The sequence below is a fragment of the Nematolebias whitei genome, chromosome 4 (assembly GCF_014905685.2).
Source record: "Nematolebias whitei isolate Nwh7 chromosome 4, NemWhi1, whole genome shotgun sequence".
In the NCBI taxonomy this organism is placed as follows: domain Eukaryota; kingdom Metazoa; phylum Chordata; class Actinopteri; order Cyprinodontiformes; family Rivulidae; genus Nematolebias; species Nematolebias whitei.
Window position 1 is genome coordinate 55,837,842 of NC_056501.1, and position 7,215 is coordinate 55,845,056.

General features: G+C 44.5%; 1 protein-coding gene across 1 annotated transcript in view; it reads left to right on the forward strand.

Moving 5' to 3' along the window:
• The window catches only part of fbxo38 (F-box protein 38), a gene marked incomplete in the record, with an annotated part of 122,247 nt that overhangs the window by 51,873 nt on the left and 63,159 nt on the right, over nucleotides 1-7,215 (forward strand).

Genomic DNA, 7,215 nt, shown 5'->3' on the forward strand with positions numbered 1-7,215 from the left:
GTGCTAATGATCCATTGTTAGGCTGATGGCTGTTTACTGTTCACAGAGGGCTGAGTGATACTAGCAATCACAGCATTGTAAGAGGGGGACAGTTGAACCCGGAGGCCTCCACCCCTGTTTAATGATGGACGATTTCTTTTCACAAAGATGGCCTCCTTTACTCCTCTCTCAAACCATCGTTCCTCTCTGTCCAGGATGTGAACATCTTCATCCTTGAAAGAGTGACCGCTGGCCTGGAGATGAGTGTAGACCGCAGAATCCTGGCCTGATGATGTTGATCTTCTGTGCTGGGCCATCCTTTTGGCCAGTGGCTGTTTTGTGATCACAGCCCTCCTGACACTGAACAGCATACACAACATTACTCTGTTTGTGCCGGGGGACTGGATCTTTGGGATGAACCAGTTTTTGCCGTAATGTATTTTGGGGTTTAAAAGCCACTGGGACGTTATGTTTAGAAAATAAACGTCTCAGTTTCTCTGATACCCCCTCAACATACGGAATGACCACTGGTCTGGGTCTGGGTTCCTCCTTTTCACCTGATGGCTGACTGGAGTCCTGTTTGGGTTTCTTCTCTGCTTTCAGGAAGGCCCAGTTAGGATATCCACTTTGCTCTAGAGCCTGTCTTGTGTAGGATTTCTCCTTCTGCCTGGCTCCCGAGCTAGTGGGGATGCTGTCTGCTCTGTGATACAGAGTCCTGATGACTCCTAACTTGTGCTCCAAAGGGTGATGGGAATCAAACTGCAAATACTGGTCTGTGTGGGTGGGTTTGCGGTACACCTCGATTTGCAAATGTCCTCTATCAGAGACTGAGACCTCACAGTCCAAGAAAGCCAACTTGCCATTTTTTTACATCTTCTCGTGTGAACTTGATGTATTTATCCACAGAGTTGATGTGGTCAGTAAAATGTTGGACTTCCTGAGATTTTATTTCAACCCAGGTGTCGTCAACATACCTGAACCAATGACTTGGTGGTGTCCCTGAAAAGGACGTCAAGGCTCTCTTTTCTACCTCCTCCATGTACAGATTGGCAACAATAGGAGAAACTGGAGACCCCATAGCACACTCATGTTTCTGCCTATAATATTGCTCCCCATATGTGAAGTAGGTTGACTGCAGGCACAGTTTCAAGAGTTGACACAGTTGTTCTGTGGAAAGCGTGGTCCTGCTGCTCAGAGTGGTGTCTGATTTTAATCTTAAACTGACCACCTCTACTGCATCATCAACAGGAATGCACGTAAAGAGTGATGTGACATCAAAAGAGACCATTGTTTCATCAGTCTCCATGATGACATCCCTCACCTTATCCACAAAGTCCATGGTGTTCTGTATGTGGTGTTCTGAGCTGCCAACTAAAGGGATGAGTACAGACGCCAGATATTTGGAAACATTGTAAGTGACAGAGTTAATCATGCTAACAATGGGTCTTAAAGGTACACCTTGTTTGTGGATTTTAGGTAAACCATACAGACTAGGTGTGGCCTCCCCTGGGTACAGTCTGTGGTGTAGTGGACTAGGCCCATGTCAAAAACTAAGTCTAAGGTCAAAAATCTTGACCTTTAGAACCTTGTGGGACAGGAACTGTCATTTCATTCATTTGAACTCAGAAATACAGGTTCACCCATCCTGAGACTTTCTTTCTTGAAGATTCAAGTGAAAAGAACACTCTCTTTTTATTATCATTACTATTTTACAAATGTTGATAATCAAAGTGTCTTAGTTCAAACCATTTTAGATGTGGCAGTGAACTAATCAATTTTATTAACTGTGTAATGATTTTTATTCTCATGTCAAAGCTGTAACAGAATAATTATGCATTTTCTGATTTCTGCCTTTGAGTGAGCAAGTGTAAGTTGGTCCAAGGTTGGAATAAAACGCAAAACAAGTTGTTATGTTAAAACTGTCATGTTTTTAACATCCTCTCAGACGTAAATAGAGAAGTTTTGGCACCTGTTGCTGAAACAGCGCCAAAACAAAACTCTCTCTGTCTGTGAGAACATTTCTGATCTGTTTCATAACAATTCTCGCTGTCTCTAACCTCTTACGTCACAAAACACACCCCGTCTGGTCGTTTCTGACCAATGAACAAATCCCAAAAGTGAACCGGGAAACAGCTCTTTAAAATGTCAGTACTTCCTGGTCTACTCGGTCTTGGTTCTGTTGAAGTTCTGATGGAGTGCTGTTGGAGTTCTGCTGGATACACAGTCCAACCAGTTCTGTGAGAGACGGGATGATCCTGACAACAGAGCTCTTCCGAGTTCCATGGGATTATAACATTTTCCACTGAGGTGAATATGTGTCGAACAGAGCCTCGCCATTACTTCGGACGAGTAACAGCATCCTACTGAGACGCTGAAAGGGTGCGTTAAACGGAATCTCACCTGAGACATCTCCAGGTAAAGGAGCCGATTTCATCACCTAAGTGTACTGTAAGGAAAAGCTGAAGAAAGCCGGAGAGTGTCGATTCTGGTGAACACATTTCTCCCCACACCATCTTACTCCCTCTAAACTTCTTTCCATCTTTAAACTTTTCTATCAAGTAGAAATTCTTCCAGATATTTTAGAAATGTCTGTGTAAAATGCTCACCCACATTCATGTGGGTAAAAGATCATAACTGTACAGTTTTCATAAATGTCTGTGGTGAAGCAACGGAAAAATCATGGCCGTATGATTTTTCCTGATTGATTGCTTATGTTGTTATTTTCATAATTTGCCAAATTAATGTAAATGTTTGATGTTAAATTTTGATTCTGTAAATAAATGACCGCATTCATTTTGATGGGTCAAATATAAATGATGTCTCACGTTTGCATTTCCTTAAATTCAATGCACGTTTTATTCAGTCCAGAAAAATGAGGAATCCGTGTTAAATGATGAATATATCTGAGCATCTGTTCATCTACATATTGGTGGCCCGTACGGGGACATAAATGGACTGTAACCGTGTAAACATTGATTTCATGTTGGCATGTATGTTAAAAAATAACAGTTTATCGGCTGTGCTGAAACACTGCATGTTTACGCAGCGAGCTGGGGCTGCGCGCTTACAGCTTGGCTGTGCGTATTTACGCAGCGCAATGGAGCTGCGCGCTTGTGGTACGCTGGCATTGTTAGAAGCTGAAATTGTGTCATAAGTCTTTATGAAAGCTGAAATTGTACGCCTGTTACGTGTGACTAAGAGCTGATGAGCTGTGAGAAACGCTGCGTTCTGTTTAAACTGAGGTCCAAACGGACGGGAGGTTCGGTTCTGTGGACCGGCTCGGTTCTGGAAAATTCGAACGAGTTGTTTAAATAGCTAGGAAGACGTTTTTGAGACCGGAGTAGGAGACTCCGTACAGCTCAGAGTTGATTCGTTACATTTTTAACCGAAAAAGTGCATTTTGATGGTTTAAAAGACGATCGGTTGACGAAATAGTTCAGGCTACTCTAACATGGCTGCTAACGCTTCGTGGTTGTTTGGATTGCTGGTGTGGAGCGCTCGGATTTGCTGAGAAGGTTGAATGCGTGCCTACGTGACTTCCTCTCAACCCCGCGCTGCTTTTCATTGGTGATTTCAGTCACGTGACCCGGAAGTGAAAATTCGTTTTCATAGGGAAATAAAATCAGCTTTTTAAAGCTGAAAAGCGCTGCAAAGCTGTGTTCTGACACGGTGTTTAAGTCTTCGAGGTCTAATCGCTAAAACTACGCCACGTTTGTGTAAAAAATTCGTTCAGAAACGTTGATTTTAACCGGGTTTAGCCGAAGCTAACTTTAAGCTAAGCGGCTAACAACAGGATGTCAACCGAACGCCACAGGAAGTTGTAGCTCCCCTAGTGGACAACACGAACAGTGTCGGAGTTAAAATTGTTGAGGTTGTACTGACATCTTGTGGAGAAGACGTGGGATCACAGGTTTCACTTCGTTTTTAGGGTTAAATAGTGAAATTAAACGTTTTTATTCTTTTAAAGGCATTTTTGAGTTATTAACCGTTCCTCAAAGTTGAATAGACTCTGTTATCTTGCATTTTAAAAGTTATGAAGGTATTTATGCAGAGAGCATTTACCCAACAGAATTTTTAGTCACTGATAAATCCTTGAGAAACAGGTACAGAATAAAAATTTAGAAACTTTTAAATAAGATACAGTTACAGATATTCACAAAGTTGGAAAAAGTTTACTCATTTGCTAGAAGGTAACGCACGTTTAATTGATAAATCACTAAATAAGAGTAAACTTATCAGGAAAAAGAGATTTTTCTGATTTTCTTTTACCACCTAAACATTTACATCTCCTATTTAATTTCTAAATAGCAGATAATGGCGGACGAAGATGAAAACACTGACCCCTTACAATCCGGAGATGCTGTCCAGACAGCGTTACACATTTTAACAAATTCAATTGTTGGTAAACAATTAGAGAAATTGCTAGACCTTGATGACGATCAAAGATATGAGGAGCTGCAGACGTTATCAAAAGCAGCTAAAGTGAAGGAGGACACGAAATCCAGCCGTGGACGGTTGGCAAAAATGGCTCTGCTTCTGAAGGCGGAACTGGACCGTATGGTTGAACGAAATACCTTGCTGTTCAACGGATATGAGTCTAAAAAGGAGAGGTGTGACGAATTGTTGAATGCATCTGAGTTGCTGAAACAACAAATTCAGACTGATAGGGACCTCTCAAAGACTGAGCTGTCAGAACAGGCTCAATCATATGAGGAGAGGATTAGGGCTAAGGAGCAGGTGTACGAAGCCGCGTGTGCAGATAACAATATGTTACAAGCACAGTTGCAGGTGGCATTAAAGGAACGGGACGATTGCAAAGCAGACAAGGAGATAATACTCAGAAATTGGCTGAAATTACAAAGTGAAAATCAGTCAATACAGGCGCGCCTAACAGCTTGTGAGGAGAGGCTTGCTACAGCTACAAACCTGATTTCTGACATGGAGCTAGCTGGTTTGAGACTCGGAAACGAACAGGGTCAGCTACAGCCACCCCAGACAGGTGCTGTTGCACCTCCTCACCTTAACGCCATGCGGCCACCCCCAACCCCATCTCGGGCGGCGGGGATGGACCTGCACCGATATCATCTCACTGAATCGGTATACACCATGCAGTCATCTCCATCCCCACCACGGGTGGTAGGGACAGACCTGCACCCACTTGCACCTCTTCCTCCTGACACCATGCAGTACTCTCCACCCCCATCTCGGAGGGTGGGGACAGACCTGCACCAATATGCACCTCCTCCTACCAACCCTCATCAGCCACCCCCACCCCCACCATGGGCGGTAGGGGCAGGCCTTGACCAGTCTGCACCACCAGTCACACAAGTTAGACCGTTGATACAGTCTCCTTCAATGGATGATTTGCAGAAAATCTCAAAATATGTACAACGTTTTGTTCCCGGACCCATGGGGTCAGCTGGAACAAAAGCGTATCTCAAAGATCTGGAGTTCAGATTGAGATCTTATCCTAATGCTACGACAGAGGATAAGATCAGTCTGATACGGCTCACTTCGGACAGAGAGGTGTTCACCTTCATCGAGCGTCTACCTGATGCAACGAAGAGGGATTACAACCTTCTGTGTGAAGCTTTGATCAGAGAGTACGACCCCTGCACGGGACCTGCTGGTTTCCCAGCTGCAGACAAGGTCACTCAGGGTAAAACTGAACATACAAAGGTTTATTACAAAAGAATCTTCCAAGCTTATTTTGGTAATAGAAATGAGACCGGAATGGAAGAAGATGATGGTTTTAAGTTTGTTTTCAGCAAAAATCTCCACTCTGATTTTAAAAAATCAGTACAAATGATGGCAAATTTCAGAGAAAAATCCATCAGTGAGATTAAGCAGTGTGCTGTGAATGTGTTTGAAGCATGTTCTCATGCTAAGACGCCCATAGAAGTGTTTCCTAGTGTAAAGGTTAAACCCCTCCCTCTTGAACTAGAAGGACGACGTGCTTCGCCGCCTCCTCCTAAGAAGAAAGAGAGGAAACAGTCTGTTCAAGCTAACAAACCGCGTCCTGAAGGTGCACGCTGGGACAAAAAAGCTCCTCTTTCAGGGGAAGCCAGTGATTATCGAAAAATGGGTGAGCGCAGGACGCAACGATATGAGAAACCATATCGTCAGGGGCAGTACGTAAAGGAACCCCCGCAAGACGTACCTGACCGTCCCCCACCTCGGATGAAACGAACCGAGGCGAAAAAATCACAAAAGTTCCAGAAACAAGGCCCTACACCTCTGAGCTCGGAAGAGACAGAGAAACTACGCAGGTTGTTAGAAACTTTGAAACACACTGACACGGGAACCCAACCAGGAGCACTTTGCAGTAATGTAATTCCTATTACATCCGAGGGCGCGAATGACAACATTACAGATGTCGGTGGAACACACCAAGACATTGCTGTTGTTGCCTCAAACAACCCCTCATCGGAAGAAGGGGGGGTAAACACACACACGAACGATGACGAGTCATCACAGGCTGAACACTCAGAAACAGCTTCTGCTGTGCTGACGGTTCAGACAAACCAAGATTACACAGATAAGGCTGAACGCGTGAAGAAGCGTCAGAAAAAACCCAAAAGGTTTCTGTGTAACTTTATCAGAAGGGGGGTCGCCAAAAAGGCGTACCTGTCAGTGACACTCGAAGGTGTCCTCACACACGAAGCACTCTTGGACGGTGGAGCAGACATAACAATTATGTCGGCTAAACTGTTCGAGGAGCTGAGGACGGCCGCTGCCAGTGTTAACAGGATAATACCTCTCTCTGAATGTGCTATAGAAATGCAGGGTCTCTCAGAAAAGAAAACAACCCTGACAGCTATAGCAATGGTTCACATGCAGATTGGCAATATGACACTGTACCACCCGGTACGCGTGACCCATGTTGACTCATTCCCATTTTTGGTTGGCCAGGATTTTATAAATCGCTTCGGCGCGATTATAGATTATGGTGATCAAACCATGTGGACAACAGTGAGCAAGCCACTGCCAATCGATACGCCTCCGGAGTGTGACACAGACTGCCCAACAGCAGGTACCGCGGAAGGCACAAAGGACTCCTCAGCCGAGGACACGAGCCCGGTGAGTACTCCTCTGACACCATGTGAAACCAAAGAAACCCAAGAGATCCAAACTCTGACTCAACAAGACAGCCTCCTCTGTGAGCTGGAGCAGTCAGAGTCCACCAAACACTACCTGCCACTGGTAGTTAAGGGTGTAGAGATCCAAGGGTCCCAC